Genomic DNA, 12,513 nt, shown 5'->3' with positions numbered 1-12,513 from the left:
GAATCTGAATGGCTGCATTGTCCAGCTCTGGGAATTTTTCTGCGTTGATATGTTTGACCATGGCTTTTTCATTGGGATTGTTTTCCTGACCTTCTGGTAGTCCAATGATTCTAATGTTGTTCCTCTTAGAATCATCTCCTAGGACTTTGATTCACTCTAGAGCTATTTTGACATCTCTTGCCATTGTTTGTTGTTGCCTGTTGGCTTGGTGCAGGTGATCTTCCAGCTCACTGATTCTGTCTTCAGCTGTGGCCATTCTACTCTTCAGGATACAGACTGAGTTTTTTATTTCTTCTATGGTATCTTTTATTCGTGACATTTCTGTGTGTAGCTTTCCAAATTCTGCTCTCATTTCTTCCTGGATTTTCTTGATTGTCCGGTCCATTGTTTCTTTCATGTTTTCCTTCAGTTTACTGGATATCTGTCTCGCTTTTTCATTGAATTCATTGAACATCTTCATTACTTCATATCTGAATTCTTTCTCAGAGAGGTCGCTTAGGTGAGTAGCACATACTGAGGCTTCTGGACTTTTTTCATCATCCTCCCCACGTGGTGGGGATTTGCGTTGTTTCTTCATGTTGGTGTGGAGGTATAGAGACTGAGATGTTACTTGAGATTGCTGGGTATGAGTAGATTACTGTGGCCGCACCCGCCTAGAATTAGACCATGCCACTTCTTAAAAACCTCGCCCACTTCTAAAGAGGCCACTCCCCTATGGGTACCTGTTATGTGGGGGAGGGTACTACCTGGGGGAGGAGGAAGACGGCACAGAGTTGGGGACAAACAGGAAGAGACTCAGGTGTGGTGAGCATCCCAGGGTCCTAGAGGACGCCTGGGGCACGTACGTGGAGAAAGCCAAGTCCCAGGTTTGAATACTGATGGGAAAAATATGGAAAACTTCACGATTTTGCGTGTCATCCTTGCACAGGGGCCATGCTATTCTTCTCTGTATCATTCCAATTTTAGTATATGTGCTGCCAAAGCAAGCACTATTTTTGTTTTTTAATCTTAAATGTCATATTCTAGTAGAAAAATTAGTAAACTTAGAAACTAAAAAATGAAAAGGTCAAAATTCTATAATTTTAATATAGCTACTTCCCAAATTTACACATTTTTCTTTTTTAATTTAATTTATTTTTATAAAGTTGTTCACAATCATTCATTACACTTAATATTCAAACACCAATCCCATCATCATTGCACCTTCTCACCACCATAAGATGAAAGTGTGTGAAGATTGTTGTATTTCGTCCTGGAACCATGAAGCCTTTGTATAAGAGATTACAAACATGCATGTTAAACCCATAGAAATGTGTGCTACTTTGATACATCAGTGGGGTAGAGTATGAGAGTTCCAGAAATTCTGAAATTTAGAATACAACTATAGAGCAGATTCACTTGTGGATAAGGCCTAGTTGCTCTCTTCTGGGACCTTTATTTCTGAATCTCTGGATCAAGGCCATTGATGAGATTATAGGGTGCAAGGACATTTTGTGGGTGTGACTGCCAAGCTATTGGTAAATTTGGGAGCTAGGGAGAAGAGGTCAGTCCGCTTCCAAGCGGGCTTAGAGATTTCAGTCATGGGTCCTGCATACCTGGGTTTTTCTGCAGGGTCCTTCATGGGAGAGGCTCGCCCAAGCTTCTGGAGAGCAGCTTTGAGCATGGCTGTGATTGGCTTCTGGAGGCTCTCTGCTGCCGGGGTTCTGCTGGGATGGGGAGGAAAACTAAACCTGCTCCCCTCTGAATTGCCCTGGTGAATACATGCTGGCATGAGGAGACATTCTTCTGCTTTTATTTATGTCCATCTGTGTATGTGCATATAAAAACAATTTTTCTTTCCGATTTTTCCATCAAAAATATAGAATAGATGTCTTTCTTGTCAAGTATGTTTTATTATATTTTTAAATATTTATCATTTCTTTTGATTTATTTGACTCACGATTAAATATTTGCTCAATATTTATCTTAAACTATAAAATGAAGTTTTCAAGTGTATAGACATATATATATCCTTATGTCTTTATCTCTTATTATTCCTCCCATGAAGCTGACCAAGTCCCTCTCAAACCTATATTGGACTGAAATTGTTCATAATTTCTTAAAATATTAAATCCTCACAAAATCTTTCTGATAGGAATAACTATATTTTAGATCCTTTAAGATGAGACCATATTTCACATTAAAGGAGCCTCTCATAATATATCAGCTTAGGACATCTACAGGACATTTGAAAATTAATGTTATTTTACACTATGTAGTAGCTTTACTCATTCAGCCTTTCATTTGCATATTTAATAAATCTTTTAGTACCCAGTTAGATAAGAAGAATATTGTGTTGAACACAGTTCTTAAATCCACAGAGCTTAAAATCTGGAAAGGAAATAAGTTTTAACTGAATAAATAACTAGTTCTAAATTACAATTCAGCCTATATAAAAATAAAGAAAAACATGGGAAGAGAAGATAGTAGGTCAAACTAGCCCATCAACAAAAACCAAAGAATTCTTCAGAAGACGGGTAATCTAAAATGAACTGGAAGCATGCTTCCTCACTTCTTTCAGATAGGTGGGCCCTGCCCATCTGAAGTATGCTTCAAATGGGTATGTGTGAAGTGGTACAAGTCAAAAGGAAGAACTTCCTGACCAGTGTTCACTAGTGAATTCTTCCAAACATTTGAAGAAGACCTTTTGCTAGTTCTCCTCAAACTTTTCCAGAAAATTGAAAGAACAGGAACTCTCCCAAACAGCTTTTATAGGCATATATCTCCCTAATACCTAAAGCACACAGAGACACCACCAACAAAGAAAACTATAGGCCAATATTCCTGATGAACACGGATATGAAGATCCTCAACAAAATATTAGCAAATAGAATCCAACAACTCATCAAAAAGATCATACACCACGACAAGGTGGGTTTCATCCCGGGCATGCAAAGATGGTTTAACTTTTGAAAATCAATCAACATAATCCATCATATCAATAAAAGTAAAGAACCAAATAATCATATCAATAGACACAGAGAAACCTTTGACAAGATCCAGCACCCGTTTATGATGAAAACTCTCACCAAAAGGAGTTTTGAAAGAACTTTCCTCAAGAAAGTCAAAGCCATCTACAACAAACCCATGGAAAGCATTATTCTCAATGAGGAAAAACTAAGGGCCTTTCCTCAAAGATCAGGGACAAGACAAGGATGCCCACTATCACCACTTCTGTTTAAAATAGTACTGGGAGTACTTGCAATAGCAGTTAGGCAAGAAAAAGACATTAAAGGTATCCAGATAGGAAAGGAAGAAATCAAGCTCTCGCTATTCGCAGATGATATGATACTATATCTTGAGAATCCTAAATTCTCTACCAAGAAACTCCTAGAAACAATAGTCTTGTACAGTAAAGTCTTAGGCTATAAAATCAACGCCCAAAAATCCATGGCCTTCCTACATGCAAATAATGAGAGAGAGGAAAGTGGCATGAAAAAAATAATCCCATTCACAATTGTGCCCCAGAAAATCAAATACCTCAGAATCAGCCTAACTAAAAAGGTAAAGGATCTCTACAATGAAAACTACAAAATGCTACTCCGTGAAATAAAAGAGGACACGAGGAAATGGAAACATGTCCCCTGCTCATGGATAAGAAGAATCAACATCGTCAATATGGCAATACTCCCGAAAGCATTATACAGATTCAACGCGATCCCTATAAGGATACCCATGAAATTCTTCAAAGAAATAGAACAAGCACTCCTGAAATTCATATGGAACAACAAACACCCACAAATAGCTAAAGCAATTCTTGGGAAAAAGACATAGGAAGGCATCACTCTCCCCATCCTCAAACTCTACTACAAAGCAGTAATAATTAAAACAGCATGGTACTGGAACAAAGCCAGGACTGCAGATCAATGGAACAGGGTGGAATATCCATACATACAACCCCAAATGTATGAACATCTAATATTTGATAAGGAAGCGAGAAATGTGAAGTGGAACAAGGAAAACCTCTTCAACAAATGCTGCTGGCATAACTGGAGAACCACATGCAAAAAAATGGGCTTAGACCTCGACCTAACACTATGCACAAAAGTCAGATCAAAATGGATTAAAGATCTCAACATCAGGCCCAAATCCATAAGATACATTGAAGACAAGGTCAGCAAAACCCTCCAGGATATGGAGACTAATGGTATCTTCAAAGACGACACTCCACTGACAAATTAAGTGGAAACAGAAATAAACAAATAGGACTATCTTAGATTAAGAAGCTTCTGCACCTCAAAAGATACAATAACCAGAATACAAAGACAATATACAGAATGGGAAAGGATATTAACCCAATACCCATCTGATAAAGGGTTGATATCAAGAACATACAAAAAGCACTGGTTGAACTCTACAAGAAGAAAACATCTCTAACCCCATCAAAAAATGGGGTGATGAAATGAACAGAAACTTTCCCAAAGAAGAAATCCGGATGGCTAAAAGGCACATGAGAAAAAGCTCTGCATCACTAATCATCAGGGAGATGCAGATCAAAACAACAACGAGCTATCACCTCACACCACAGAGACTGGTGCACATCCAAAAGAACAAAAGCAACCGGTGTTGGCATAGATGTGGTGAGAAAGGGACTCTCCTTCACTGCTGGTGGGAATGCCGACTGGTTCAGCCCTTCTGTAAAACAATATGGACGATGTTCAACAAATTAGAAATTGAGTTCCCATTTGACCCAGCAATACCACTCCTGGGAATATATCCCGGAGAGGCAAAAAGTACAGTCGAAATGACATCTGCACTTCTATGTTCATTGCTGCACTTTTCACAATAGCCCAAATCTGGAAAAAACCCGAGTCCCGAGAACAGATGACTGGTTAAAGAAACTTTGGTACATCTACACAATGGAGTACTTTGCAGCTGTTAGAAAAGATGAAGTCATGAAATTTACATACATGTGGTACTACATGGAAGGTATCATGCTAAGTGAAATGAGTCAGAAAGAGAGGGACCGACATAGAAAGATTGCATTCATCTGGGGAATATAAAGTAACAAATTGGCAGACTAACAGCCAAGACTAGCCGAGATAAGTACCAGGAGATAAGTACCTTGCCTTGGAGGCCAGCCACACAAGCTGTGGGAGAAGGCAGCTCAGATAGAGAGGGGAGCACCAAGTAAAGAGTATTAGGAGGATCCTCCCAGGATGAGAGGGGCATGCTGAAAGTAGACTATAGACCGAACATGATTGCCAGTCAATGCCTCTTTTGCAAACCATAGCATCCAAAAGGAGAGAGAGAACAAAAAGGAATGCCCTGCCACAGGGGTGGGGTGGGATGGTGGGGTGGGGGGGATGGGAGGGATACTGGGAGCATTGGAGGTGGGGAATGGGCACTGATGGAGGGATGGGTACTCAATCTAATATAATTAATAATATATATAATGGGTACTCAATCAATATAACTGAAACACAAACAAAATGTGTAAGTCTACAACTGTACCTCATGGTGTTTCACTAATAAAAATTAAAAAAGAAAGAAAGAAAAAAATAAAGACAGACAGAAAGAAAGAAAGAAGAAAGGAAGAAAGAAAGAAAGAAAGAGAGAAAGAAGAAAAATATTGAAACTTTTCTTTAGACTGAATTATTGAGATGAGGAATAAGCACCCACATTTTGATCACAACTTCTTCAAGAGAACTCTCATGCTCTTCTGAATCATAAAATGCTTTGGTGTTAATTTTAAAAAAAATTACTTAAACAAGTTTTAGTTTTCCCAAACAGGGTGTATGAAGAAAGTAAGCATGGCAATCACTATAAGAAATTACAATTTGGCGCATATGCTGCCCAAGTCCATGTGCTGCTTGAGCCCACGTGGCCGAGCACATATGGTGCTCGAGCACATGTGTTGCCCGCATCTCCCCTCTTGAGATGTGTACTTTCATGCTTTCGTGTCTAATGCTAAGATGTGTGTAGGGGCTCTCGCTGCCCTTGGAAAAGCCCGGGTTCTCTCTTGAGTGTGTTTCTCTTTCCGTTTCTCTCTCTCTCTCTCTCTCTCTCTCTCTCTCTCTCTCTCTCTCTCTCTCTCTCTCTCTCCTTCTCTCTCTCTTTTGCTCTCTCTCTTCTCTCTCTCGCCCTTCTCTCTCTCTCTTTTGCTCTCTTTCTCTCTTCTGTCTCTCACTTTTTCCCCCTCCACACCTTAAAAACCTTCCAAATAAAATCATAAAATCTACTTATTTCAAAAATGATAAGAAATTACAATTTGGAGTTTTCCTTTGTTTTTGTTTGTTTTTGAAGATAGGAAGGGTTTGAATATACTTAGATTGTCATGATTTCTATTGAGTAAAAAGAACCATAAAGAACTGAGCAGAGAGGAACATTTGCTGGGTTTTCTGATGCAGAAAATACATGGAAGCAATGACTCTAAGTACAAAAGTTAACACTCCATTTGTAACAGAAAAATAAAAAGAAAGTATGGTGTAAGTGATCATTTTCTTAAAATATATTTTGTGACAAAAGTTAAAAAGGTAACCTTTACTGTTGAAAAAGTCTTTTATTTTTACTGCTGAATAGAATGCAAAGTCATCTAAGAGAAATAGAAATGGGAAAGGCCTGATATTTAAGAGGAGTGAAGTTTTTGAATTATCTTTACAGTGTAGTGAATAGGGTTTTTCAGAAAACAGAAGTAGGATTAGAACTAGAAAGAAATTAGTGGGGTTAGAACTAGAAAAGAGTTATGTAGGAAGATTGACTGCTGCATTAGTCCAGGACTCAGATGTCACCACCTCTGTTCCTAAACAAGCTTTAGAATACAGATTTGGGGCCACTTCATGTAAACATATGTGTAAGCTTCTCATTCCATGACTTATTCTGTACACCTGCACCTCAGTGCAAGGTCAGCACAGCAGATTAATAATTAGCAAGACTCAGAGTTGTGTGTAGATTCCCTGGATCAAGATTCATTTTGAAACGTCCATGAAGGGCCCAAAGTACAAAACTTTGAATTACTGCAACCATAGTTGTGTCCATGCATAGTCCTTGGATATGTAATTTTTTTCATCACATCTTATCTCCCAAACCTGCTCAATGGCTTCTCCAGGAGTTCATATTTGTGGAGCACTAAAGTCATTCCCACAGTTACTCTTCCACAGTGGAATTACTGGTACTTTGATCCCAAGAACCATTGTACCTTGGCTGTACTTGACTCCAACAGCAATCCGACTTCAATCCCTCTGTGCTCCTGATTTCAGAACAACTGTCATCCAGAACCTAAGATCCATGGTTGCTGCTAGTGTTCTTGGCCATATTCCCACCTCCTGTAGGGGCAGCACATACAGGGAACCTATGTATCATTCCCACAGCACCAGTATGCTCATAATCTAGACTTGGCATCAAAAAAACTCCCTAAGGGATTAAAAGAAATTTAACCGAAGTCCCAAAATAAGGGTAACTTTCACTATTCAAAAACCCAATCAATCATTGTATAACTGAAATCCAAGCATAAAAATTTGTAAGTCTACAACTGTGCCTCATGGTGTTTCACTAATAAAAAAATTTTTAAAAAAAGAGTATGATTCACCATTACAGCCTGAGTCCCACAGCTGTAGACTTTGCAGTCTAATGATATTGACTCAAACTAATGCATATTGTCCTGATAAACATTCCACAGAGTCAAAATATCATATTCTATCAAGGAGGTGTCCTCACACACCACTTCCCCCAAATTACTGTCTTATTGCTATACAAAGAATTAAAAATAAATCTCTCTCTCCCCTTCTCTCTCTCTCTTCACCCCACCTCTGATTTGGGGGCCATATCCAGCAATGCTTAGGGCTTGCTCCTAGCTCTTTCCTCAGGAATTACTCCTTACAGTGTTTGGGGGACCATATGGGAGGTCTGGAATCAAACCCAAGTCGTAAAGTGTTTGTCTTGCACTTTGGTTTGTCTGATTTCAAGCTATTATATTCCACTTGGTTCCCTAAGCACTGCCAGGAGTAATTCTTGATTGTAGAACTGCCATCTGTGATCGAAACACATGAAAGAAGAAAGAAAGGAAAAAAGAAAGAAAGAAAGAAAGAAAGAGAGAGAGAGAGAGGGAGGGAGGGAGGGAGGGAGGGAGGGAGGGAGGGAGGGAGGGAGGAAGGAAGGAAGGAAGGAAGGAAGGAAGGAAGGAAGGAAGGAAGGGAAAGAAAGGAGGGAAGGAAGAAGAAAGAAAGCAATACATGAATAAAATGGGTTTAATAGAGATATCTTTTAAAGGGAACAACTAAATACTTTGGAGCTGAAGAATAAAAAATAAAATGAAAAGTGCAAGGAGAGAGCAACAAAAGTGGATATGGGCAGTCAGAAAATGAATATGCAAATTCAGATAATTGTTATCTGAAATGACCTATCTAGCAAACAAAATATATAAAAAGATAAGCAAATTATATTAAAATATGTATGAAATATATATTAAAAAGAACACATAAAATATACAATATTAATACATCTCATAATATATACACTATATACACTATATGCATCCCAATATATACACTAGAGGAACAGCAATTAAGAAAAAAAAAGATTACAGTTTACTCAAAAATAATGATTGAAATCTTATAAAATTTGGTAATGGATATGAGCAGATATATGCAGGTCAAAAGTCCACAAAAATTTTAATGCAAAGAGATTTTTACTAAAATACATTATTTTAGTCAACTGACAAAAAGTCAAAGACAAAGAGACAAATTTAAAGGTATCAAGAGAAAAGAGACATGTCAATACAAGAACCACACAAAGTCATCAGAGGATTTCCAGCAGAAAAGTTGCATTGTAGGAAAAAAATAAAATGATAAAAATCACCGTTTTAAAAAAAATGCCAGAGAAGAATAATTTATTCAGCAAGGCTGTCCTTCAGAAATGAGAATTTTTCCAAGCAAAAGCAGAAAAAATTAATCACCACTAGACTTGCCTTGTAAAAAATACAGAAGTAAGTTCTTTAAGTTTAAATTGAGCTGAATGCTGTTATGGAGAGAGCATATATATGACACTTTTGTCTATATTATAACAAAATATATGAAATTTTAAATACCTATATCTACCCTAATTTTAATAGAAACACAATATCTACGTAAATCACTTGATCACTTGATCACTTGACTTCCTGTTAATCATCGATTTGCTTAAGCAGGCGCCAATAACGTCTCCATTTGTTCCTGTCACATGCTAGTGTAACTCAATGGCGTCTGTTCATTCTAGAAACACAAAGAGCCTCAAACCGATCGTGCAGGGTCTTGACGAAGAAGTCTGACCATCTTGTAGGTGGGTGGCCACGTGGTCTTTTGATGTCTCTTGAAATCCAGTCGGTAATGGCTCTAGTCCAGCGGTCATCTCCAAATCTCATTACATGTCCTGCCCATCTGATTTTCGACGCCTTGGCAAACAAGACAGCGTCCCTGATTCTTGACCATCTACAGAGGTCAGAACTTCTGATTCTTTCTCTCATTTGAGTGAAACGTGATATTCCAACCATAGCTCTTTGGGAGACCGAATAGCGTTCTCATCATGTTTGTGTAGGGTCCAGGTCTATGAGGCATATGTTAATGCAGGAAGAACAGTGGAATCGAAAAGATATGCCCGGAGCTGGAGGTTCTTCGTCCTCTTAGCTATTTCTTCGACACTCTTGAAGGCGTTCTAAGCCATTCTCTTCCTCCTGCGCAACTCAGGTGCCAGGTTATTCGTTACATTGACTTCTCGACCTAGGTACACATAACTGTTGCATTCGGAGATGGTCATTCTGTTGAGAGTGAATGGAATGTCAGGAACAAGACTGTTTCTCATATACATTGTCTTCGTGAGATTCAGCTGTAGTCCGACCTTTCCATACTCACGGTCAAAGTCGGCCAGCATTTGTGCCGCTTGACTAGTGTTTGGTATTATTAGAATGATGTCATCAGCAAAGCAGAGGTGGTGTAGTTGCCGACCCTCTCTCTTCACTCCCATTCCTTCCCATTCCAGTCGTGACATGACATTCTTGAAGGTGGCACTGAAGAGTTTCGGTGAAATGGTATCTCCCTGCCGAACCCCTCTCTTGAGATCGATGCGCACTTCTTTGTAGAATGGTGAGTGAATCCTGGTAGTGAATCCGTGATACAGCTTATGGAGGATCCTGATGTATTGGGCTTGAATGCCCTGATTGTCTAGGGCTTCAATGATCGTTTCCATCTCAACAGAATCAAAGGCCTTCTTTTAACCAATGAACATTAGACAGAGCAGCATCTTGAACTCCGGAGAAACTTCAATGAGCTTGGTTACCATGTGGATATGGTCGATGGTGCTGAATCCTTCGTGGAACCCGGCTTGCTCGCATGGTTGTCCTTCATCTAGTGTTCTGCCAATCCTATTTAGGATGACTCAGGTGGAGCCCCACCCTACCCTTCCCTGTCTGCTTCCACCAACCACCAGCGACCCAGGGATTGGATTATGCACAGAAGATCCACCCTACACTTACCAGATAAATACCAGATAAATGTAGGCAGACCTACACTACCTCCATTACCTCCACTACGCAGCCCAGCACCACGCTCCAGGACGCTTTCAGGATGCTCGGGCCGAGACTCACGCACAAGTGAAGCCCCACAGAACAAGATAAGTGGAACTCTGAGCCCATTTTTCCATCTGTATTTGTTACATTATTTTCCCTCCTTTTAATTTCTTCCTGAACCTATCAATTGTCCAGGAGTATGCTATTTAATTTCCATATATTTATAAATTTAAAAATTCATATTCTTATTGATTTCAAGTTTTATTACAATGTATTTGGACAAAAATATGATTTCAGTGTTAGATTTATATTCCTTGGTCCGATATATGATCTATTCTAGGGAATATCGAATGTTTTGTGAGCCAGAGAAAAATGTATATTCTGATACTGTTGTATATGTTTGTTAGATCCATTTTGTCTAAAACGTTATTCAAGTTCCATGTTTTCTAAGTCCAGGGATCACATGGCTATAATGGTAAATTTCACCAGATTAAAGAAAATAATATTTAACAATGTAGAAATAAGTTAAAATAATTAAAGAATAGTTAAACAAGATAAAAGGAAATTGACTCTGTAATAATAAAGTTTCCAACAAAGAATTTTCTAGGATCGTATGACATCAATGGTGAATCCTACCAAATTATACATAATGATAATGATGCCATTCCTTATCAACTCTCCAAATTGTTGAAGAGGACAGAAAACTCTCAAACATATATTACAAATACACTATCATTCAGATAAAACTCCAGACAGGGACAGTGCAAAAAAAGTAAAAGAAAAGAAAAAATGTAAATGAAATGAAATGAAAGAAAAAAATATACAGCACAGAGATGTAAATATCTCATGGAATACTAGCAAAATGAATTCAACAATACATTAAAAGACCATGTACTATAAATATGTGGAATTTATTTCTTGAAATTTGTGAAGGATTCAGTATACAGGTATCAATAAATGTGATACACCACAATAAAGTGATGAAAGATAAAAATCATGTGCTCATTTTAATACATAAGGTAAAGGTAAAGGTAAAGGCCCTCCCGTTGATCGTCGATTTGCTCGAGCGGGCCCAGTAACGTCTCCATTGGAGACTTTGTTGTTACTGTGTTTGGCATATCGAATACTCTCAGTAGCTTGCCGGGCTCTCCAAGAGGGGCGGAGGAATCGAACTCGGGTCGGCCATGTCGGCCACTTGTAAGGCGAATGCCCTACCACTGTGCATTTTAATACATGTAGAAAATAATTGATATTAATAATTTTTCATGATAAAAATTTAATTGATTAGATGTGAAAGGAATGTAATGTGGCCACTATTAATTCAGTGTAATAAAGGCCACATGTAACAAGCCCACAACTAACATAATGGTGAAAAATAATAGATCTCTAGTAAGTAATGCTAGAAATCCTTGCTTAAACAAACAGGCAAGCAAAAGAAGTATGAGACACCAAAATAAGAAGGAATTTACCTGTTTGAAGTTGATATGTTTTTTTTCTGCAGAAAATCTTAGAATTCATTTTTTAAATTAGAACTAATCACAAATTTAATGAGGTCACAGGATAATAAACTACATATGAAAATAAACTATGTTCATATACACTAAAGACAAATTATATATAAAAAGAAAAATATTCTTTACTGTAGTGTCAAAATCAACAAATTGTAGCCAAAATATATAATTTAAGTGATAAAATATACATTTGCATGTTTGAGGCCCTGAGTTTGATCCTCAGCATTGTATTACTCCCAACTACTGTGGATGAGTGCCTGGTCATTCAAGTATCTCTTAATACCATCCTCAAGTACATCAATAATAAGCAAAAAAAAGAAACAAGAATTGTCATATGAAAAAATTTGGAATAAATTTAACCAAAAAGTATGATATTTATGAGAAAATATATAAAATTCATAAATTGGAGCAAGAAATATCATTAAAAATCCGTATTATCCAAACATTGTGCATTATTCAAAAAATTTTTTTCAAGTTCTATTGCAT

At 37.9% G+C, this 12,513-nt stretch overlaps 1 non-coding gene across 1 annotated transcript; it reads right to left on the bottom strand.

Moving 5' to 3' along the window:
* Positions 1 to 883: 883 nt before the first annotated feature.
* On the bottom strand, positions 884 to 990 carry LOC130025590 (U6 spliceosomal RNA). Its single transcript, XR_008792726.1, has one exon. It is a non-coding gene; the product is annotated as a U6 spliceosomal RNA (small nuclear RNA).
* Between the last annotated feature and the right edge of the window lie 11,523 nt (positions 991 to 12,513).

Source organism: Sorex fumeus, unplaced genomic scaffold (assembly GCF_029834395.1).
Source record: "Sorex fumeus unplaced genomic scaffold, SorFum_2.1 ptg000030l, whole genome shotgun sequence".
Taxonomy (NCBI): Eukaryota; Metazoa; Chordata; class Mammalia; order Eulipotyphla; family Soricidae; genus Sorex; species Sorex fumeus.
The sequence above is the reverse complement of the archived record's forward strand: the minus strand, read 5'-3'. Positions and strand labels throughout refer to the sequence as shown.